This window comes from Grampus griseus (assembly GCF_964374135.1).
Source record: "Grampus griseus genome assembly, chromosome: 9".
Classification (NCBI taxonomy): domain Eukaryota; kingdom Metazoa; phylum Chordata; class Mammalia; order Artiodactyla; family Delphinidae; genus Grampus; species Grampus griseus.
Genome location: NC_139003.1, coordinates 82,166,951 through 82,192,897, shown reverse-complemented (window position 1 = coordinate 82,192,897; position 25,947 = coordinate 82,166,951). Strand labels below are relative to the sequence as shown.

The following is a 25,947-nucleotide window of genomic DNA, read 5'->3' as shown; positions in this document are numbered from 1 at the left end:
GAATTCTATAAATTATGCAGAGGAAAAAAATCCATACACAGAGATAAGTGAAACACATTAAAAATGCCCAGTAGAAAGTATAATACTTGCTTTAAAAAAATGGGAGATAGATTTATTTATGTGAAAAATGGGTTTGGATATGTGTGTGTGTGCCCATGTGCACATGCTGAGGTGGGAGTGGAGCACTTTTTGGGAATGCATTAAACGTTGACCTGCTGATTGCCCCAGAGAAAGTGTAATTGTACACAAGGATGAATTTGTTTTGTAGAAAAACTACCCCATATTTTAGACAGGCATATATTCATTCAAAATTGTTTAATCACCACAAAACTATTGGTGTTCAAAACTTAAGTTTGAAAATGTATAGCATCTACAAACGGGTTAACATAAATTAGAGAGTCTACAGCATCTTAAAATGGGTTGAGGCTTATTGTTGCTGACAAGTACATGAAGAAAGAGAACAATCTATAAAGCTTTTAGTTCTCAGAAAGAGGTAAAGGGGGTATCATTTCAGGAAAAAAAAACCTAGCTATACATTAGATTTTTACATATGCAATAATCTGTCAATCTTAACCCATTATCAATGTCTGAGCTACATAATAATTATCTTTGGAGCAGGAATTTGTTGCAGGTGTGTTCCACCTCTTACTTCAGTGTTTCTGGTTGAAGTTCTATGTATTAGAGACACAGTGGCTGCTCTCTCTTCATCTGCCTTTTCTGGCCCGTCTACAACTCCACTTAAAGAATCACTGGACTTCAGACTATACTACAAAGCTACAGTAATCAAGACAGTATGCTACTGGCACAAAAACAGAAATATAGATCAATGGAACAGGACAGAAAGCCCAGAGACAAACCCGGGTATATATGGTCACCTTATTTTTGATAAAGGAGGCAAGAATATACAATGGAGAAAAGACAGTCTCTTCAATAATTGATGCTGGGAAAACTGGACAGCTACATGTAAAAGAATTAAATTAGAACACTCCCTAACACCATACACAAAAAAAACCTCAAAATGGATTAAAGACCTAAATGTAAGACCAGACACTGTTAGAGGAAAACATAGGCCGAACACGCTATGTCATCAATCACAGCAAGATCCTTTTGGACCCACCACCTAGAAAAATGGAAATAAAAACAAAAATAAACAAATGGGACCTAATGAAACTTTTTGCACAACAAAGGAAACCATAAACAAGACCAAAAGACAACCCTCAGAATGGGAGAAAATATTTGCAAATGAAGCAACTGACAAAGGATTAATCTCCAAAATTTACAAGCAGCTCATGCAGCTCAATATTAAAGAAACAAACAACCCAATCCAAAAATGGGCAGAAGACCTAAATAGACATTTCTTCAAAGAAGATATACAGATTGCCAACAAACACATGAAAGGACGCTCAACATCACTAATCATTAGAGAAATGCAAATCAAAACTACAATGATGTATCACCTCACACCAGTCAGAATGGCCATCATCAAAAAATCTAGAAACAATAAATGCTGGAGAGGGTGTGGAGACAAGGGAACCCTCTTGCAGTGTTCGTGGGAATGTAAATTGATACAGCCACTATGGAGAACATTATGGAGGTTCCTTAAAAAACTAAAAATAGAACTACCACATGACCCAGCAATCCCACTACTGGGCATATACCCTGAGAAAACCGTAATTTAAAAAGAGTCATGTACCATAATGTTCATTTCAGCACTACTAACAATAGCCGGGACATGGAAGCAACCTAAGTGTCCATCTACAGATGAACGGATAAAGAAGATGTGGCACATATATATAATGGAATATTACTCAGCCATAAATAGAAACAAAATTGAGTTATTTGTAGTGAGGTGGATGGACCCAGAGTCTGTCATAAAGAGTGAAGTAAGTCAGAAAGAAGAAAACAAATACCATATGCTAACACACATATATATTTACGGAATCTAAAGAAAAAAGTTGGTTATGAAGAACCTAGGGGCAGGACAGGAATAAAGATGCAGAGAATGCACTTGAGGACACGGGGACTGGGAAGGGTAAGATGGGACAAAGTGAGAGATTGGCATGGACTTATATATACTACCAAATGTAAAATAGATAGCTAGTGGGAAGCAGCTGCATAGCACAGGGAGATCAGCTCGGTGCTTTGTGACCATGTAGAGGGGTGGGATAGGGAGGGGGGGAGGGAGACACAAGAGGGTGGAGATATGGGGATATATGTTTAGCTGATTAACTTTGTTATAAAGCAGAAACTAACACACCATTGTAAAGCAATTATACCCCAATAAAGGTGTTAAAAATAAATAAATAAAATAAAATAAAATGAAGGCCCCTTCCCAAAAAATAAATTAAATACTTTGTAGAAAAAAAGTCACAGAGCTGAAGAATACAATAATTGGACTGAAAAATACACTAAGAGGGGTTTAACATCAGAGCAGATGAAGCAAAAGAAAAAGTCAATGAACTCAAAGACAAGGCAGTAGAACTCACCCAACCAGAACATCAAAAAGAATGAGAAAAAGTGAAGATAATTTAACGGAATTATGAGACAACATCAAGTGGAGTAACATTCTCATTACAGTGGTCCTAGAAGGAGAAGAGAGAAAGGAAGGAAAAGAGAACTTATTCAAAGGAATAATGGCTGAAAACTTCCCTAACTTGGGGAAGCACACAGACATCCAGCTCCAGGAGTACAGAGAGTGCAAAATAAGACGAACCCAAAGATTTCCACATCAAGAGATATTATAATTAAAAAATCAAAAGTAAAAGAGGACAGAATCTTAAAAGCAGCAAGAGAGAAATAACTTGGTCTATACGAAGAAACTCCATATGACTACCAGCAGAATTTGCAGCAGAAATTTTGCAGGCCTGAAGGGGGAGGCATGATACATTCAAAATGCTGGAAAAAAACAAAAACAGAAATGAAAACAAAATACTTTCAACCAAGAATATTCTACCTGGAAAAGTCATCATTGAAAATCCTAACGATGCAACTGGAAAACTACTAGAGCTCATCAATGAATTCAGTAAAGTTTCAGGATAAAAATTAATGTATAGGAATCTGTTGCATTTCTGTACACTAACAATGAAATATCAGGAAGAAAAATTAAAGAAACAATCCCATTTACCATCACATCAAAAAGAGTGACCTACCTACGAATAAAACTTCGTAATGAGGCAAAAGAGCTGCACTCAGAAAATATAAACACTGATGAAAGAAACTGAATACCACACAAACAGATGCAAAGATATATCATGTTTTTTGATTGGAAGAATCAGTATTGTTAAAATGATCATACTACCCAAGGCAATCTACAGGTTCATTGCGATCCCTATCAAATTACCAGTGGCCTTTTTCACAGAAGTGGAACAAAAATTTTGAAATTTGTATGGAAAAACCAAAGACCCCAAATAGTCAAAACAATCTTAAGAAGAATGGAGCTGGGGAATCACATGCCCTGACTTTACACTGTAATATGAAGCTACAGTAATCAAAAGAGTATAGTGCTGGCACAAAAACAGACACATAGCTCAATGGAACAGGATAGGAAGCCCAGAAATAAACCCACCCCCAAATGGTCAAATAATCTACAACAACAGAGGCAAGAATATGCAATGGAGAAAAGACAGTCTCTTCAATAAGTGGTGCTAGGAAAACTGAACAGCTACATGTAAAAGAATGAAATTACATCATTCTCTAACACCATATACAAAAATAAACTCAAAATGGATTAAAGACCTAAATGTAAGACTGGAAAATATAAAGCGCCTAGAGGAAAACATAGGCACAACATGCTTTCACATAAATTGCAGCAATATGTTTTTGGATCTGTCTCCTAGAGTAGTGGAAACAAAAGCAAAAATAAACAAATGGGACCTAATTAAACTTAAAAGCTTTTGCACAGCAAAAGAAATCATAAATAAAAAGAAAAAACCTAGGAACTGGGAGAAAATATGCAAATGATGCAACCGACAAGCTCTTAATTTCCAAATTATACAAATAACTTATACAGTTTAACATCTAAAAGACAAATAACCCAATTAAAAATGGGCGGGAGATCTAAATAGACATTCCTCCAAAGAAGACATACAGATGACCAACAGCCACATGAAAAGATGTTAAACATCATTAATTATTGGAGAAATGCAAATCAAAACTACAATGAGGCACCACCTCACACCAGGTAGAATGGCCATCATCAAAAAGTCTACAAATAAGAAATATTGGAGAGGGTGTGGAGAAAAGGGAACCATCCTACACTGTTGGTAGGAATGTAAATTGGTGCAGCCACTATGGAAAAGCTGTCTGGAGGTTGCTTTTAAAACTAAAACTAGAGTTACCATTCCCACTCTTGGACATATATCAAGAAAAGATGAAAACTCTAATTAGAAAAGATATATGCACCCCAGTGTTCATAGCAGTACTATTTACTATAGCCAAGGCATGGAAGCAACCTAAATGTCCATTGCCAGATGAATGGATAAAGAAGATGTGGTGTGTGTGTATATATATATGTATTGTGTTGGCCAAAAAGTTCATTTTGATTTTTCTGTAAGATGTTACAGAAATATATATATATATATATATATATATATATATTTATAATGGAGTATTACTCAGCCATACAAAAAGAATGAAATAATTCTATTTGAAGGAAAATGGATGGACCTAGAGATTATCATACTAAGAGAAGTAAGTCAGACAAAAACAAATGTCATACAATATTACTTATATGGGGAATCTAAAAAAAAGATACAAATGAACTTATTTACAAAAGAGAAATAGACTCACAGACATAGAAAACAAATTTATGATTACCAAAGGGGAAAGGGCGGAGGAATAACTGGGAATTTGGGATTAACAGATACACACTACTATATATAAAATAAACAACAAGGTCCTAGTTTATAGCACAGGGAACTATATTCAATATCTTGTAATAAACTATAATGGCAAAGCATCTGAAAAAATAATATATGTGTGTGTGTGTATAATTAAATCACTTTGCTGTACACCTGAAACATTGTAAATCAACTATACTTCAATAAAAAAATAAGTAAAAATCAGAAAAAAAGAAAATAGACGCTAAAAAAGCTAGAAGAATAAATTACCACTAAACCAACCTTACAAGAAATGTTAAAGGGTTTTTTTATAAAATGAAAAAAGGGTTCTAATTAGTAACAAAAAAAATATGAAAATATAAATCTCACTGGTAAAACGAAATATACTAAAGGTAGTATGAAGGTTAAAAGTCAAAAGTAGTAAAAACAGGGGCTTACCTGGTGGTGCAGTGGTTGAGAGTCCGCCTGCCGATGCAGGGGACATGGGTTCCTGCCCCGGTCCAGGAGGATCCCGCATGCCATGGAGCAGCTAGGCCCGTGAGCCATGGCCGCTGAGCCTGCGTGTCAGGAGCCTGTGGTCCACAATGGGAGAGGCCACAACAGTGAGAGGCCCGCATACTGCAAAAAAAAAAAAAAAAAAAAGTAGTAAAAACAACTAACTACAATAATTACTTAAGGGATTTACAACATAAAAACATGTAAATTTGACATCAAAAACATAAAACATGTGGGAGAGTAAAAATGTAGAGCTTTAAAATGTATTCAAACTTAAGTAGTTATGAACTAATAGACTGTTATAAATGCGCTGTTATATGTAAGCCTTTATGTGCATGTTATAATGTTATTATATATAAGATTCATGAGAACCACAAAGCAGAAACCTGTAATAGATGCACAAAAGATAGAGAGAAAGGAATCTAAGCACACCACAAAAAATGTTATGAAACCAAAAAGGAAGAGAAGAAAGGAACAGAGGGAAACTATAAAACAGACAAATAACAATTAACAAAATGGTAATAAGAACATATATGTCAATAACTACATTAAATGTAAATGGATTAAATTCTCCAATCAAAAGACAAAGATTGGCTGAATGGACTTTTTTTTAAAGATGCATCTATCTGCTGCCAACAAAAGACTCATTTCAGATGTAAGAACGCATACACACTGAAAGTTAAGGGATAGAAAATTATATTTCATGGAAATGGAAACCAAAAGAAAGCTGGGGTAGCTATACTTACATCAGACAAAAAGACTTTAAACAAAGACTGTAATAAGAGAAAGAGGAGAGCATTGCAAAATGGTAAGAGTCAATCTAATAAAAGGATGTAACATTTGTACATATTTATGTACCCAACACAGGAGCACAAAATATATAAAGCAAATATTAACAGACCTAAAGGGAGAAATAGGAATACAATACTACAAGAAGACTTTAATGCCCCAGTTATATCAATGGATATATCATCCAGACAGAAAATCAATAGGGAAACTTTGGCCTTAAATGATAAATTAGGCCAGATGGACTTAAGAGATATATATACACCATTCCATCCCAAAGCGACAGAATTCACATTCTTTTGAAGTGCACATGGATCTCCAGAATAGATTATATGTTAAACCAAATAACAAGTTTTAATAGCTTTACAAAGACTAAAATCATATCAAGCAACTATTACAACCACAATGCTCTGAATCTAGAGGTCAATTTCAAGAAGAAAACTGGAAAATTCACAAATATGTGCCAATTCCACAACATGCTACTGTGCTACTGAATAGCCAATGGGTCAGAAAGTAAAACAAAAGAGAAATCAAAAGACATTTTGAGACAAATGAGAATGGAAATACAAAATACCAAAAGTTATTGGATGCAGCAAAAGCAGTTTTAAGAGGGAGTTCATAATGATAAATTCCACCTCAAGAAACAAGAAAAATCTCAAACAACCTACCTTCACACTTCAAGGAACTAGAAAAAGAAAAAAAAAATGAGGTCTAAAGTTAGCAGAAGGAAGGAAATAAAAACAGAGCAGAAATAAATGGAGGCTAGAAGACAGTAGAAAAGATCAGTGAAACTAAGCGCTGATTCTTTGAAAAGAGAAATAAAATTGACAAACTTCTAGCTACATGCACCAAGAAAAAAGAGGACTCAAATAAATAAAATCACAAGAGAAAGAGAAAACATTAGAACTGATACCACAGAAGTACAAAGGTTTAAGGTTCATAAGAGACTACTATTGACAAATACACATCAACAAATTTGACAACCTAGAAGAAAAGGATAAATTCCTGGAAACATACAACCTACCAAGACTGAATCATGAAGAAACAGAAAACCTGAATAAATCAATTACTTGTAAAGAGATTGAATTAGTAATCTAAAACCTCTCACCAAACAGAAGTTCAGGACCTGACAACTTCATTGTTGTTTTCCACTAAACATTCAAAGAGAATTGAAACCAATGCTTCTCGAACTCTTTCAAAAAACAGAAGAGGAGGAAACACTTCAAACTCACTTTATGAGGCCTGTAAAACCATGATACCAACAGTAGACAAGGAAGTCACAGGAAAAAAAATTACAGGTCAATATCCCTGGTGAACATAGACACAAAAATCTCAACAAAATATTAGCAAATGAAATTCAACAACACTTTAAAAGGATCATACACCATGATCAAGTGGAATTTATTCCAAGGACACAAGGATGGTTCAACATGTGCAAATCAATCCATGTTAGACAGCAAATTAACAAAATGAAAGATTAAAAAATCATGTGATCATCTCAATAGATACAGAAAAAGTATTTTAAAATTCAACATCCATTTATGATAAAAACTCTCAACAAAGTTAGAGGGAATGTATCTCAATATAATAAAGGCCATTTATGACAAACCCACAGCTATCATCATACTCAATGGTGAAAAGCTGAATGCATTTCCTCCAAGATCAAGAGTGTCTACTCTCTCCACTTTTATTCAACATAGTATTGGAAGCACTGGCCATAGCAGTCATAAAAGAAAAAGAAATGAAAGATATCTAAGTTGGAAATGAAGAAGTAAAACTGTCACTGTTTGTAGATGACATGATATTATGTATAAAAACCCTAAAGACTTTTATTAAAAAAGCTGTTGGAACTAATAAATAAATTCAGTAAAGTGGCATGATACAAAATCAAAATACAAAAATGTTGTGTTTCTGCATGCTAATAAAGAACTCTCAGAAAGAGAAATTAAGAAAACAATCCTATTTGCAATTCCATCAAGATGAACCAAATACCTAGGAATAATTTAACCAAGGAGATGAAAGACCTGTACACTGAAAAATATGAGACACTGATGAAATAAATTGAAGACGTCACAAAAAAAGAACTTCCATGCTCATGAGTTGGAAGAATTAATATTGTAAAAATGTCCATACTACCCCAAGCAAATTACAGATTCTTCCAATGGTATTTTTCACAGAAATAGAGCAAATCGTCCTAAAATTTCTATTGAACCATAAAAGACCCTGAATACCGAAAGCAATTTTGAGAAATAAGAGCAAAGCTGGAGGCATCATGCACCCTGATTTCAAACTATATTACAAAGTAATATAAAGCAAAACAGGATGTTATTAGTGTAAAACAGACACATATTAATGGAACAGAATAAGAGAGTGCAGCAATAAACCTATGCATATATGATCAATTAATTTACAAGAAAGTAGCTCAAAATATACAATTGGGAAAGAACAGTCTCTACAACAAATGTTGCTACAAAAACTGGACAGCCACATGCAAATGAATGAAACTAGACCACTATCTTACACCATACACAAAAATTAACTCAACATGCATTAAAGACTTGAATGTTAGGCCTGAAACCATAAAACTCTTGGAAGCAAAGATATGCAGTAAACTCTTTGACATCAATCTTGGTGATAATTTTTCAAATTTTACAACAAAAGTAAAAATGAGCAAATAGAACTACATCAAACTCAAAAGTTTCTGCACAGCAAAGGAAACCAATAAAATAAAAAGGCAAATTATGGAATACGAGAAAATATTTGCAAATCATATATGTGATAATGGGTTAATATGTGAAATATGTAAAGAATAAAAAACTCATAACATTGAATAGCAAAAAAAAAAAGAAAAAAAAATCTTATTACAAAAGTGGCAGAAGATCTGAATAGATATTTTTCAAAAGAAGAGATACAAATGGCCTAATAGGTACATTCAGAGATGCTCAACATCACTAATCATCAGGAAAATGCAAATCAAAACCACATTGAGATCTTACCACACCTGTTAGAATGGCTGTTATCAAAAAGACAAGAAATAACAAGTTTTGGCTAGGATATGGAGAAAAGGAAACCATTGTGCACTGTTGTTGGAAATGTAAATTGGAACATCCACCATGGAAAAACAGCTGGAGGTTCCTCAAAAAATTAAAAATAAAAATGCCTTAAGATCCAGCAATTACACTTCTGGGCATTTTTTGAAGAAAACAAAAACACTAATTTTGAAAGATATATACATTCCCCATATTGCTGCAGCATTACTGACAATAGCCAAGATCTCGAAACAACCTAAGTGTTGATTAAGAAATGGATGGATAGAGAAATTGTGATAGATAGACAAGCAGACATACAATGGAATATTATTCAACCATGAAAAGTGAATTCTTGCCATTTGTGACAACATGAACGAATCTTGAGGGCATTATGCTAAGTGAAATAAGTCAAACAGAGAAATGCAAACACAGTATGATCTCATTTATACACAGAATCCAAAAGAAAAAAGAAAAATCAAGGTCATAAATACAGAAAATAGATTGGTGTTGCCAGCGGCAAGGGGTGGAGGTAGGTGAAGTCAGTAGGGGAATCAAAAAGTACAAACCTCCAGTTATAAAGTAAGTAAGTCTTGGGCATGTATTGTACAGCATGATGACTCTAGTTAGTAACACTCTATTGCACATTTGAAAGCTGCTGAGACAGTACATCTCAAGAGTCTTTATAACAAGAAATAAATTGTAACTATTTACAGTGATAGTTGTTCACTCTACTTATTGTGGTGATCAGTGCACAGTGTATAAAAACATCGAATCATTATGTTGTACACCTGAAACTAAGGTAATGTGATACAGTCATCCCTAGGTATCTGCAGGGGATTGGTCCAGGACCTCCTCGGATACCAACATCCAGGGATGCTCAAGTCCCTTATATAAAGTGGCATAGGGCCATCGGTCCTCCATGTCGACCATCCACATTCCCAGATTCAACCAACCACAGACTAAACTCCAAGTTTGGTTGAATCTGTGGATGGGGAACCCCTAGATATGGAGAGATGACTGTGTGTCAATTATACAATTTTTTAAAAAGTGTACTCAGCTCTGCTAATCAGAGAACAAATAACAAGGACAGATGAAACTAAGTGTAAAAGCTAGTGTGACTCATTAGATATAAAGTAGAGCATTTGCTGAAAACAGAAGGGTGGAAATACCAAATATACATGAGTCAGTCAATGTGTAAGACATTACATTTATAGGAGGCATAAAGATATCCCATTTGTCCCCTGTGAGTAGCAAGTAAAAAACAGAAACAAAAACTATGCTGTCCATCAGGTCACTAATTGTCTAGAGCTGGGGCTATACTTGTCCTTGTGTCTCTCCAATACAACAAGGGTAGCATTTGACACCAAGCACCTTCTGTATTTTGGACTCCCTTGCTCCTGAATCATGTACCTCAGGATTCAGGTACAGTGAGGCTTTCACCCTGCTTGCAACCTGTCCTACATTTGTAAACCTACCCCACCTCTCTCTCCTAACTTCTCACTGTGTATTTTAAATTGACTTTAAAATTATAGAATTCGAGCATCTAAAGTTCTCTGAGATTTTTTGTTCTAAGACCTCTGGGAGAGTGCCGGGACGTGTACTTGGAGGACACTATTGCCTCAAGGTAATTTTCTACACAACTCTATAGTTCTTACGTTGGGATCAAAAACAAGTGTCTGTTTATTTGGAATAATTTAGCATGCAAAATGTGAAGAAAATGTTCAACAGGCTTGCTAAATAAACAAAAAGTTACAAATAGTGTATGCAGTATAAGGCACAGATGGCAAATAAGTTTCTTTCAACATCTATTTGATAGTAGTTACCTGAAATCATTTGGTGGAGAAAGACTGAAACTGGTTGAGAAAGTTAAACAGCCCAGATCTGTGTAGACCAAAGGCCATGAACACTTAGTAAGGTCTATTATGAGAAAGTTAAGTGAGAAAATTCATGGATCCCTAGGGGAAGGAAAATATCCCTAAAGGTAACTATGAAATGGGCAACTTGATGTCTGGCTTTAACCACTAACATTGTTAAATGGAATAAATATTTATGGTCAACTAGTTTAATTCACTGTCACATTGTAGAAATACAAACAAAAACACTCAAAGTTCAGAGTATATTGATAGTAGGGTTCACTTCGAAACATTAAAGCTCCATGTTTCACTACACAAAATAGATATTCTTCAACTGACTGAACTGCTTTGCCACACCAACAATGAACTCTGGACTTTGGAGATTAGAGGCCCATGTTACCATCTGAATGGGGCTGTTCTGCTTGATACGATCTGAATGATTAAATAAGGAGTATTAACCGTATCTTGACTTGTGAGGCCCTCCCTTCTAGCTCAAAACTCACTTGCTCTCTTCGCATGTGTTCTTTACACTTGTTGGACAATAAAATCTTGATTTGCTTTTTTTATGGGTAGACATTTGCAAACTCAGGTTTTTAATATTTAAAAAAATCCTTCTTTAATTGGGTTTTTATTATGTTTTGTGACAATTGTTCTTTGTTTCTATTGTGAATAAATTTAAAATTCCTATATCTCCTCTCTCTAAATGTGATGGATAGAAATTTGGTTCTGGTGCCTGGGGTTTGAATTCCAGGCCCACAACTTACTGTGTGACCTTATGAAATAATTAAGCCCTCTGTGTCTTAGTTTCCTCATCTGTAAAATGAAGGTACTGATACCTCCATCATACAGTGGCTTAGAGGATTAAACAAGTTAATGCATATAAAGTTCTTTCCACAGTGAATAAAAGAGTAAGCACTCAAATGTTAATTAAGACCTTGTAACTTTGGTAGATCATAGCATCTGTGAGTTGATTATCTCGTAACTCATACTTCTCCTCTGTCAAAATTAGTAGCCCTGGAAAGATTATTCAAATTAATCAATTTATGGAAAGAGCTGAAAGTTTATTATTACCACTTTGTACTGTTACATCCTGGATTTGAAGTTATCCTACTTACAAGCTAATAAATTAGCCTAAATTGTTCATAGATGTTGGCAAAAGACTTTATTACAGTTCAGTAAAAAGCACGCGTCAGTTCCCCTGGACCTCAAGTCTCACAGGGGAGATGCAACAAGGTCAAAGGGATGCTGTGCACATCGTGAGATTGTACTGCAGCTCAGGAAGACTGAGTTTCAGGGATCCACCACTTTGAGAGCAAGCAGTAAGCAAGGCCTCTTATGGTTTGGGGGCAGGAGCGAGACATTACATCATTCCTCCAGGTTCACCACTGCAAACATAAGCCCAAGTAAAGGCTCATGTAACGAGCAGTTAGCACCTTTCCTTCTTGGCATACCCAGCAAGACACGTAGGAAAACAAGAAGCCCCATGGCTACTACTTCTTTCAGTTCTACACCAGGCCCAGCAGTGTGTGATAGGTTAATTTTTCTTTACTCTTTTTAGCTCTATGATAAAAAAATTTGGTAAACTTGGGTTTAATAACATTAAACTAACTTCTTCTGGGGAGGCTTTTCAGAGTGATTAATGTGCTGTAAATCTCCAAGAGGAAAAAAAATTTTTTAAGTTCTTTTTAATTGACTTACGGTTGACTTATAATGTTATGTTAGTTTCATGTGTATAGCAAAGTGATTCAGTTATACACATATATTATCTGAATTTTCAGATTCCAGGAGGTAAAAAAAAAATCTGAATTTTCAGATTCCAGGAGGTAAAATTTACTGAACACTGTTTCCCAAAGTTTTATGACCATGGATTCCTTTCACTTAAGAATAATTACTTACAAATACAAAGTGTATTTTTCAAAAGTACTGCTGGACGTTGCTATGTTGCTTGCTTCACACAATTTATTTCCTGGTCGTTTAAGAAAAATCACTATAATACCCTTAATCTGTGCAGGAATATAAAGCACCTAGGGCAGAAAGAGGTACATATAAAGTGCTCAGTATTTGAAATTGTTGCCCTCCCTCTTCTGTGGCTTTCACTGGCATGCTAACCTTAAGCATCTGATCATGGTAGTAACTGCATTGTTTTATTAACTTTTTGTACCATATAACACATTCCTGGACTACACAGCTACCATTTTTAAGTGAATGCTAAACATTCCTTTAATTCCCTGCTATAACTTTCTGAAATTCTTCTCTTGCTCTTACATGTGGGATATCTTACTAATGATTATTCTTCCTTTACCTTCAACACATTGTCACTCTGTGGCAAACTCTATTCACCATTGTACAATATTTAGATTACTCTATCATGACGTTCAGGAGACATCAATCGGTTAACACCATGGCAATTTTGCTCATAAAAAGAAGTTAAGGAGTGTTATTAGCTGTGGCAGATACAGTGGTAGCCCCAAATACTTTGTCCACTCCCCTGCATCTGTCAGACCCCTACAATTAGGAGCAGTTATGCAATAAATTCTGGCTGACTGTCCATGGATGGAAGCGCCACAGAATACTTCCTCAGAAGCACTGCAGAGCATTCAGGTTCTTATCAGCTGCTGCTACACCTGACCACGTGCAGATGAGATGGTGGACTCCCATCAGCTTGACTTCCTGGGTGACTGTGTAGAGCACAGTCTCACCAGCTCTCAAGTGTGAGGCATGTGTTATGAGAAAGAAATCAACTGTTGCTGTGTTAAGCCATGCAGATTTTGTTAAGTTATATTATCATGAAAACAAAACCAGTTTTGAATAATAAAAGATCCCCCAAAAGCTGGAAGTTTTTCGAGTTCTCTTCGAAGCCACCAACAGCCTATATACTACCTGTTTGATAATATGGAAACCTTGAAGATCCTTGTATTTGAGAATTGAGATATCCTGTAGTAATGTTAACTAAATGGTATCCCTTAGAACACTAATTCTGGAATATAATAATACATACTATATGGGAAAATTTGGTCCTCTGGGGAAATATTTGGGAAATATGGCAAACTAAATAGCCCTCTTGGAGAGTCACTAAACATATAAGCATGATATATGTTCCAAGACACCAATATTCCTTTAATCCAATTTTCTAAACATAAGAATGGAACACAGTTTTTTCCATTAAATATATGGGGTAGTAACTTACAGAATTCCAATGTGGGAAAGCCAACATAAATAAATGTTTAGTACTTCTTTTCAATAGGACTGCTAAGTGATGGAGGGATTATGTATATTTTATATAGTTCAAGAGCTCCAGATAAATGGGTGCAATATAGGGAAGATAAAGAAGACATATGTTAGCTCAAAAAAGAAGCCTCTTTACTCCTAAGAAAGTGCTTGGATGGAAATAAATGAGGACAACCCTCAACTTCAGCAGGCAGCCGTCAAGCTCCAAATGCAAATAGATTATTTGTGTGGGTCCCTAAAGTACCCGAACCTTAACTTCTCAGTCATGACAAAAATTTCCTGTTACATATAAAATTTTGAAGCAGATAAACAAAGGGAAGTACAAGAGGCACACATACACACAAACATACATGTGCGTGCACATATGTGCATATGTGAGTGCGTGTATATATATGTGTGTATATACACATATATCGTGCATATAGATAAGAACATAAAAATGATTTTTTCCCCTCTCCTTAGAGAGTTGAGTCAGCTTTGCAAACAAGTCAAGTAAAAATTAGGTCTGCCAAGATTTTTAGGAGGCCTTTGACATTTACGTATTGATCTAGCCCTGCTCACATGAGAACTACCCACATATACAGAGGCGCTCTCAATTTAACCTGTCTTTTATACACAGTTCCTACCACGGCTTCTATGAAACATATGTGTAAGTTTATTTTATATCTTTGATGCAGTAGGTTTACTTTCATCCTGTGCTTTCGTTAATTAGACAACATGGCTTAAGTCTAAACTTTAATGACGTTGATATTCTACATTTTATCTTTAATGATGTCCTTGAAAATTTCTTTTAAAAGTGATATTAAAACCTCAGTTTTAATCTCTCAAACTTTCACTGGCATTGCTGTATACTGTTATGTCTTGTGCATTTAATATTCTCTTTTTAAACTATGTATGTGTATATTTATTCCTGCATGTGAAGCCCCTCCTCACTATATAAAGCAGATAGAACCTGCCTTTGGTTTACTACTTCTGTAAATGAACAAGGCACCGATTGAAAAAATAGATGTTTGTTTATGTATATATATATACACAAACACAAGCATGTGTGTTATGCATGTGCACAAATATGTGTGTGTAAATTTCCATGATTAGTTATCCCAAGGATTAAAGTGATAAGATGAATTTTACCTTATTGTTTTGCAGTGGTAACTAATGTTTTGAGGTACTTTACAGTGTATGTGTTACAGGTCTTTAGAATGAGTTTTATTTAATCTCAAAATAATTCTATTATTTGCCACATACAGAATATGTTCATTGTCATTCCTTGTTTGTTGAATTTAGATATAATTTTCTAACATAGCATTATTTAAAATTGTTATTCTGTTTATACAAATGTCTTAAAAAGAATATGGAAAGTTAGGTATTGATCAAAAACTCATTTATGTATATTTTTTTCTTTCGGGAAAGAGTATAGGCTCTTCAGTCAGTCTATCAGGGTTTTAATCCTTGTTTTGGCACATGTTAGCTGTGTGACCTCAACTAGTTGTCTAAAGAACATAGTAAGGTGATGTGGTGGGTCAACGAGATAACCTATGTGAAACACTTATTTCAACAACTGGCAGACAGTAAGCCCCCAGTACATGTTAACTCTGTTACCTTATCATCATCATAATTTATAGGTTTTGATTGCTCATACAATCTAGAATTGCAAAGCATATGACACTAAAATTCTTTTCATTTGTTAGACTGCAAAAAAAAAAATGAATGAAACATTTTCGTCTACTATATAGAATCTGCATACACCTGTACATTTTAAATTTAAATCTACCATATAATGATCTTTAGCTTGAGGCTGTAGGTAGGCTCTGTAGTTATTCTCTTTGACAAGAAAGGAAATCAGGAATGTGATGACTGTGTGCTGCCCAGTTCACAAAACCTATTATTATTAAAAGAGCTGTGGTCAGGACTTGGGCTGTGTGATTCCTCTTCTAGAACACTTATTATGCATCCATTGTCTGCTTCTCACATATGTTGTAATATTTACAATTACTCAATGTACTTTACTCTTCCTCTTTTACTTCACAAGTGATAAAGTCCATGAATGTTTATTTAGAAATACTGTTTTAAAGGATTTTTTGAAAACATACAAATGCTAGAAGAAAGTCTGTCTGTTATTTTTTATATTCTTGGAGAAAACCTTTCAAAGCATGACACAATATTTAAAAGTGAAAGTTAATGGCATAAAAATTGAAATTTTCAGTCATTTAAAAATACAATAAAAATAAAGTTTAACATAGTCAAAAAAATTTTTAAGTGTCAAATGTAAGAAGAGAGGCTATTTCATTATTAGTTAATAAGGAAAGGACAAACAAACCCACTAGAAAAAAAAAAGATGAGCAAGTATATTCTCAGAAATATTTTTAAATATACATGTCAATATACTTAATAGGTTAAAACTTCACTCAATTAAATATTTACCAATAAAATAAGCACTTGTTAAAAATTTAAATTTCAGTATAAACCAGTGTGTGTGATGTATGGAAACAGGCATTTTCACACATTGCTGTGTACATGTAGGAACAGAAATTAGATAAAACTCTTCCTACCAAAAAAATAAGTACGAATTTTTGACCCAGAAATTTCACTTTCTCTGTTTACTAGTGCCCAAGCACATAAACAAAACTATACAGACATGAATTTTTAGCATCATTTTTGTAAGATCGGAGAACTAGAAGGCACCTGATATTAAAAGAGGCAAGTCGCAGAAAGTATGATTCAGTGTATGTACTAGTCCATATACATATGTATATAAGTTTAAAATCTTAAAATTAATGGAGGGTATGAGGACACACCTGACATTGGTCACTTCTGAGGAATAGAACTGGTGGGTGAACGAGACTTCTCATTTTATACCCCTCTATAATTTTCAGTATTTTTTACTTGTCCATATTACTTTAATGAATTTCCTAACATAAAAATTTGCCAATGATCACATAACAATTATTTATTCAACAAATACTGTATGTCAGGGTCTGTGCTAAGTCCTTCATATTACCACTCTCGATCTTTACAACAATGCTGAGAGGGAGCTATTTCCACTATGACTAAGAGAGGTAAGGTAGTTAGCAACAAGTCACACACTGTAGGAAGGGAAGAATTCCAAATCCCACTTAGGTCCATTCACTTCCATAGCAGATGCCCTTCACCTCAAAGCCCTGCCTATTTGTGTTACAAACTAGCAATATAATAACCTCTAATTTCTGGTCATTCTCACTCCTTTCAAAATATTATTGTGGTTGTGATAATCATATGTGTGTCCATTCATTCAACTGATTACCAGCTATGAGGCTGCTCTGTGCTCTGGGGATTCAGCAGTGCACTAAACAGATAAAACTGTCTCCCCTCCCATGAAGCCAACATTCTAGTAGATGCAGAGACAGGACCAAAAAATAGGTCAAATGTAGGTCTGATGAAGATATGTAATCTCCAGGAAGCAGCAGAGAAGGGAGAAAAGGGGCAGGGGCCCGATGGGAAGGGAAGCATTTTGTTGCCTCATAATCAGGTACCTGTCAAGTGTTGCACACAACTCGCCTTAGTTAGTTCTTATTGTGATGCTCTGATTTATTTTCCTCCATTTTTTGATTAAGAAAATAAGAATGAGTTGTTAGTTAACTCCTAATCCCCAGTCAATATAGCTAGGGCCTGGTAACATCTGATTCCAAACCCTAAGTGGTCTTTCAGAGGAAAAGCGTTCCGAAAGCACTGTGCCTAAGGTGACTTTAGCATGTGGACAATTTTAGCTTTCATTTTGTCTAGAGCTCTAGCGGATTTACATAAGGCAAGGTATACCCTCATAAAGAATATCCCTTCAAAATACTGCACATGCATAATCTTTTTAACGTGGAAACACCAACATACGTTAGAAATGGGTATATTTTTCTGCCTTATTGCTCAAGCAGAATATTTTGCTCGAAATATAAAAATACGGTTGCAGATTTTACATAGCTCTACATTTTCAGAGTCTTGTGTGCTAAGCTACTCAGGAACTGTTGTCTATGGGACTGAACACTTAACAGCTGCCTCTGAGAATGTAAATTTGATTCTCTGGTTTGCTCATGGGAGGGTGTGACATTTTCCTCTCCAGAAACAGAGGATTTGGATGGCATTAAGCTACTGATTAAATAGTGATCCAAGTAAGTCCAGTGTCAACTTAGGCATCTATTTTACATGTATTTTTTTCTGAAATATCTTTCTCTAACAGTGTTCATATTTTAATTATAATTTAACTATCCTTTCAATACATTTAAGATATGCTGTATAAAATACCATCTGAACTCCTGTGTTAGTAGGCTATTTCTGAATTGTTACACAGGAGGGTGTGCATATTTGTGAGAATTAAGACTGAGAAGGAAATGTATCAAAGCAGTTTAACTACAAGAAAATACATATTCTTAATTAAAATATTTATTAAATTAGCCTTTATACTACCTTTTTACTAATACAACAAAGAAAAAGGTCACAGGTATAAGGGAACCATCTCCTTAAATTACCTGAAATCCCTGTAAGTTATTCTTTTTACATGAAAAGCATAAATCATAATGAGATTACACAAGCCCGTTTCTACTTTATCATAATTAAGTGATCTGACATTTGAAAAAGCCCCAATATACCTAAAGAATTTTATAACTTATTAATTGTTAAATAAGTGTGTCAGTCAAAAAACCCTGGAGAAAGAAAGCAATGCTCGAGGAAAAAGAGTGCTTTGGTACGCGGGCCTCTCACTGTTGCGGCCTCTCCCGTTGCGGAGCACAGGCTCCAGACGCGCAGGCTCAGCAGCCATGGCTCACGGGCCTAGCTGCTCCGCGGCATGTGGGATCTTCCCAGACTGGGGCACGAACCCGTGTCCCCTGCATCGGCAGGCGGACTCTCAACCACTGCGCCACCAGGGAAGCCCTAAAAATGTATTTTTAATATTGAGGGTCTTTTTTATCCTCCCCAAGTGCAAGATTTGGTTAGATTTTAAAATAATGACTTTCTTTTAAACTAACTTATGATTATGCTTTTTTATATTAAAGGGTCATCATAAATAGAATTATTTAAATGTTATCTAACAGTTGTCTTTTTATCTGAAGAGATAAGAGAAATTTAATTTTTTTGGTTTTCATAGAAGGATTTTGTTGTGCTCATGAAACTTCTGTACAACTAACAGAAAATGATAGTGAAGAACTCCCAGTTAGAAAAATAGCCTATTTCCTTTTTAAAGTCTGTTTGTCACCCTTGTTGACTGACAGTCTCCAGTCATTTTCACAATTATTAGCCTCAATACCCTTTAGATTAATGCTGTATAGAAAAGTACGCTTTATTTAAATATCATGAAATGAGTTTTTCAAGCTCAATCATGCAGGAAAATGAGACTGATAATTCTCTTTAATTATTCACTTTAATTCCTCAGACCCAGTTTATCATCTGGAGTAATGACTGTGTAGTAAAACAGAGTATATTAGAGGCTACTCAGCAAGTTAGTTCCTTTTGTCTCTCTGGCATCTGATATACTTAGATAGAAAATGGCCAAAAAAAAAAAAAAAGTGCTGCAGAGGATCTCAGATATAGGTAATGGGTCCTTACCAGAACATAAAAATATACCCGGGCTTCCCTGGTGGCGCAGTGGTTGAGAGTCCGCCTGCCGATGCAGGGGACGCGGGTTCGTGCCCCGGTCCGGGAGGATCCCACATGCCGCGGAGCGGCTGGGCCCGTGAGCCATGGCCGCTGGGCCTGCGCGTCCGGAGCCTGTGCTCTGCAACGGGAGAGGCCACAGCAGTGAGAGGCCGCGTACCACACAAAAAAATATATATATATACCCATAGGAGTCATATCAGTGGTGGGATGTGTGTGGGTTTTGTTTTTTTTAAATTCCTCTTGTACCAAACCAGTCACTGGGATCTGACGTCTTCATTTTTTTTCCTGAAAGCATATTTAAACTCTCACACATTATGTAATGAGGATTTCAGTGTAGGGTTTTTCTGCAGAATACCATTTGGTCCTACTAAGAATTGACTGTTCAGATGTTGGAGCATTTGACTGAAAAATCCTTCTTAGCCTTTTTAAAAGTGAATCATAATGGGTTTTTTTTAATAAAAAGATTTCTATTTCCCAAATTAATAGGAGATGACACTACTATATAAACACTCTTAAGAAGTTATAGAACAACAGCAAGCAGGAATTGTTTTCTTGAAGTTATTAGGCTTTTTTAAAAAATTAGGTTTCTGTTGTTTTCCAAGTTAGTAATCTTCTTACCTTTTATGTTTAAAAAAATATTAAAACCTTGTCCACTAGTCTATGGCATTTTGCTTCTTGATGTTTAAAATCTTATGTTTATCTGTACATATTTATCAATATTTAAAACGAGGTACTATCCAATTTGATTACTGCAGAACTTTCATTGTCTACTTAGGCTATTTATACATAATTTCTAATTTAAATTATGAATAAAAGTCAACATTAATAAAAATTAGTATAGTGGAATTAGTTCTTATAAATGATTTGACACTTTTATGCCAACATGCTTCCTAATATGCAATTATTAACTAATTATTTTAGAGAGTTATTAGTTTAACTTTCTATCTGAATTTCACAACTTTTGGTGAAACTTTGTCTACATGGCTACATGCAATGTCTTCTTTGGATATGTTCTTTTTAAGTGAACAAAGATACTGTAGTTGCTACTGGGAATGGTAAATTATATTATAAGGATTATAATTATAATATAATTATAATAATAATAAGGATTATTAATAAGGATTATTAATAAGGATTATAATATCCTTATATTATAAGGATTCTAGATTTAATAATTTTGTATAAATTATATAAAATTCGGTAGCAGAATAAAAACAACCCAGAATTAATGATTTTGGCTATTTAGGAAGCTTATTACAAATATCAGTGAATTATTTTCCTGAATGATGATACCAAGTTTAGATAACAAAAATAATTCTGAAGAAATTTAAAGTTTTAATTTAATTAGTAAGTGAATTCATACATAAATGTAAATGGCATAAATTTTCTATATCTCAGTTTCTGGAATTATCAAGTTACATATTGAAAGATGTTTTCTAAAATCTTTTGCATGCACTTTTCAGTCCTTTCTTTACTATGTAGTTTTAAATTAGTACAAGAAACATTGTTTTTAATATTCGTTCAAAAAATAATCCAAAAAATTTACAAAAATTGTTATGTAGATAGTCCAGTGGTTGACTGGATTTTATGAGAGAAAAAAATACATAGAATTTTTTTTTCATTTATCAGAATCATTAAGAGACTGGAAAAATAAATCCAATACACAATCATCAGATAGCAGGTTAACCTGGGAAGAATCTCAAATTACAATTGGAAAGGTACTTGGACAGAGTATACTGAAAATTTTGAAATTTACCTTGAAACTTATAGTTGCTACCCATATTTTTTACGAAAATATTTGGTGAAGTTTACTCAAACATATTTGAATCTTGTGGATTTTTTGGTCCTGAAGGAACTGATTCTGTAACTATTATCTGATTTAACCACAAGGTGTTTTAGTTCAAGTGGGTGTTTTAGGCCCAAGTCATAGCTGAAAATTTCAAGGAGCACTGTTCTAAGCCAGAAGCTTCCTTTTTATTTGCATTATAGTCTTAGTTCCTGTATACATAAATAACAAATCATCTCATCAGATTTTATGGTAATCTAAGTGTTTTGCAAATAATCATTCCTACTTGTATAAACTATATATATTTATTGGATTTTTAAAAAATAATACTTGGCCAGTATGCGATAATATTTTACTGTTATGATTGTTCAAAATAACACATCATAATAACATTTGAAATAAAAATAACATGTGCTATGATAGGAATCTTTATTCACTATCTCATTTAATTTGATCTGACATTTGCAATCTTATATGATGTATCCTATCTCCAGTTAGAGAAAATTGAGCCACAGAGAAATTATAATATTAAGACCCAGAATTGACCTAAATTACTTAACTTCAAAGGCCAGAATCATAACTGTTGAAAATTGTATAGTATCTTATTATTTACAGTAAAACTTGAGTTAGAAAAAAAACAGAGAATAGCATTTCTGTCTTGGATTCATGAAGAATGGCTCTAGATAATCCTATTTGAACCAACATGACACTAAGAGAATAATTTCAAACTTATAGTAATCCCTGTAAATCAAGTACTGCAAAAAGTACTCTAAAAGATAGGCTTATTTCTAGAAGAATCCTTAGTATAACAATATAACAATAAATATAGTATTTATTGTTTTAATTTTTTAAGACTGTGACCAAAACAAGTTGTAAGTTGTAATATTTGAGAGGCATAATTTAGTGAAGTGTATTACTTTATATTATAGATGTCTATAAATGTTTTTCTATTATATATTTTTAGCTCCACATATTCTGATAGGATGGAAATGCAGAAGTAAATTAGAAGGATTATGGTAACTTCAATAAGAAAAGGTGTTGGAGATCTCCTAATCTAATTATTTAAATATTTTCTACAGAGCCCTTGGGTTCTGTGGGGATGACTCAGAGCCCAAATGAGATGTGACTGGAAAGGGCAAGGGCCACAGTTCTTGCTAACTTTGACCAGAATAGCTGTTCTTTTAACTATCTTTATGTATTGAAATTGCACGTAAAATAAGTACTAGTCTAATGACCTTTTGTTTCCACATAATGAAACACAACCAGATTTAAATGATTGATTTAACTAGCTTGAATGTGAATCTGCATATTACTCATGTCTGGGGAATCATGGCTTTGTAAACACACCTAGATATCGTGTAAAGTAAGAGTGTGAAAAGGAACTTAATTTTAAAAGTTAACTTTCATCATTCATATTCTACCTGTTGTTGCATTAATCATAACCAAAACTCTAAACCTGGGTTTTGTGGGTAGATACTGTATTTATCAGGTGAGGAAGACTGTGTATCAAAAGAATCACAGCATGTGTCTAGTGGAAAACAGACGTGTGTGATCTGGCTTCCTATTCCAAGGAAAAGTGGAAGGAAGGTTTATGGATAGAATAGGAAATGTGAGATACTCACTCATGAGTACAAAAATGTCATACAGGTCCTGGCATTCATTTGTGGTACAAGTATGTACTCTTGTCATCTGAAACTGTTTTAAAGTTTTGTAGTTCACATCCCAGGAAATTTTACCTCTGGCCAAGCCTTTCCTTCGGGGGGGTTTCCCAGGGAACACTCTATCCACACATCTGAATAATTACAGATTCTCTGGGAAAGTTCTCTGATTTTCTGACCTATTTACTGGACATACATCTTATAGCTCAGTCTCAGTTCCTACCACCAGGTTTCCAACATAGTGGAAAGGCATAACGCTTATAAGTTCATCCTAGAAACACTCCGTAGATATGACAGCAAAAAAAGAAACAGAAAAATTCTATTTCCTCTTTCAAAGATAGCCCACATGTAGATATACTCATGAGTTCTACAAATGAGAATAATCTATGAGCTGACACAGCTAATCTCCCTATAGACTCAAGAAAGATACGCAATAAGTGGTATCTTAAAACATGCTTTCTTATTTTCTCTTCTTGACCTAAGTTCCAATAATTAGTTTTCTTTCCTGTACCTGTGATTATTCTTTGTTTTCTAAATTTAAGTACTTTAAGCAAGCAGTAAATTACTACAGATATCAATGTCTTATCTATTTTTTATGATGAAGAAATAACAATAAAAAATAAAATTTAATCTAATTAGTAGGTAAAATCGATTTTAATATGTAAAAGCTACACTATTAAGAAAACCAAGCATGCAAGGCAAAAATTTTATATGCTCTAAATAGCTGCATTTGAGAGAAGAGTGGGGACAAACAACACTGGTTTCCAAAGATAAACATAAGTGGAAAAGCTAAGTAAAACATACTGAGTAACCTGAACTTTTCTCTTATGTACTCAGTGCATGTCTTACATAATGTGTTTGTCCCTCTTTTGCTTCAGGTGAATAAAACTACAGTTGACCCTTGAACAAAACAGTTTTGAACTTTGTGAGTCCACTTTTACACAGAATTTTTTTCAATAAGTACTACAGTACTACCTGATCCACAATGTGTAGTTGGTTGGATCCATGGATGCAGAATCACAGATAAGGAGGACTTACTGTATAGTTAGTTATATATGGTTCTTCCACTGTGCACAGTGTCCATGCCTGTAATCCCTCTGTGTTGTTCAAGGGTCAAATGTATTTGGAATTTTGTAGTGTGAAGCATAAGGTTAAAGCACGATTATAATAGCAATACTTAATCATGCTGACAAGACACTGAAGCATAATTAATGGACTCACGGTCCCCCCTTATCCACAGGTGTTAGGGGATACCTTTTAAGACCCTCAGCATGTGCCTGAAACCATGGATAGCAGGATAGCACCAAACCCTAAGTAGTCCCCCCTTATACATGATTTTGCTTTCTACATGTTCAGTTACCCTCAGTTGGCCTTGTTTGACCATGGGTAAGTAAAACTATAGAAAGCAAAGCTGCTGATAAAGCAGGACTACACTCATGTGAAATATCTTGCCTGTTCTTACAGGAAAACGTGGAAATTTACATCAAGGTAATGAAAGTGAGTCAGGCAGTTCAAAATTTGAAAAAGGAGGTAAAGTCAATCTTTTTCTGTTGAAAATATCAGTACACGTATGCAGGAATGTTAGAGTAACTCTTGTATCTTTGCTTATGCATCATCCAGACAGTGTTAGACTAAGAACTGTCTAACCATGCAATTCAACACAATAAATTATTGACACTTCTGTTTTCTGATGAGCTTGACTCAACAGCAGTGGGCTGTGTAAACTATCTCACTTCAGTTTTAAGTTCAAAGCAGACAGAGCCTAGGCAGTACCCAGGTCTGCCCATAACTTGACACCTTTGGACTCAGGGTCCTTGCAAGTCATAATAATGAGTTTTAAGGTTTAGAGAGTAAAGCACTGAAGAATATGTTGCCCCCTGGGTTTTCTAATGTACTTTCTTGGGACTCTTTGCCCTTTGGGACCCTTCCCTGTAGTCCATGGGGCTGCCTGAATAAAGGAGAATGATTCTGGGAAAGGTCAGGTAAATTCTAAACTTAATGATGGCACAGAATCTGAAAAATGGCAGATATACACACATATATCCATTTTAGAAACAGTAGTTCTGTAAATTTTAGAACAATTTGGTACAGTCTCCCAAGACTGAACTAGGAAGAAATAGAAAACATGAACAGACCAAGCACTGAAATTGAAACTGTAATTTTAAAACTCCCAACAAACAAAAGTCCAGGACCTGATGGCTTCACAGGAAAATTCTATCAAACATTTAGAGAAGAGCTAACATCTATCCTTCTGAAACTATTCCAAAAAATTGCAGAGTAAGGAAAACTCCCAAACTCATTCTATGAGGCCACCATCACCTTGATACCAAAACCAGACAAAGATACCACAAAAAAAGAAAATTACAGGCCAATATCACTGATGAATATAGATGCAAAAATCCTCAACAAAATACTAGCAATACCAATCCAACAATACATTAAACGAATTATACACCATGATCAAGTGGGATATACCCCAGGGATGCAAGGATTTTTCAATATCCACAAATCAATTGGTGTGATATACCACATCAACAAATTTAAGAATAAAAACCATATGATCATCTCAATAGATGCAGAAAAAGCTTTTGACAAAATTCAGCACTCATTTATGATAAAAACTCTCCAGAAAGGGGGCACAGAGGGAACCTACCT

General features: G+C 34.6%; 1 protein-coding gene across 2 annotated transcripts in view; it reads left to right on the top strand.

Moving 5' to 3' along the window:
• The first annotated feature begins 14,806 nt into the window (after positions 1–14,806).
• The window catches only part of LOC309827048 (platelet glycoprotein 4-like), a 54,409-nt gene continuing 43,268 nt past the window's right edge, over positions 14,807–25,947 (top strand). For both annotated transcript variants that reach the window (XM_082661539.1, XM_082661538.1), the window contains exon 1: positions 14,807–14,878. The gene's annotated coding sequence lies outside the window, so the exon portion shown is untranslated. The remainder of the gene's footprint in view (positions 14,879–25,947) is intronic.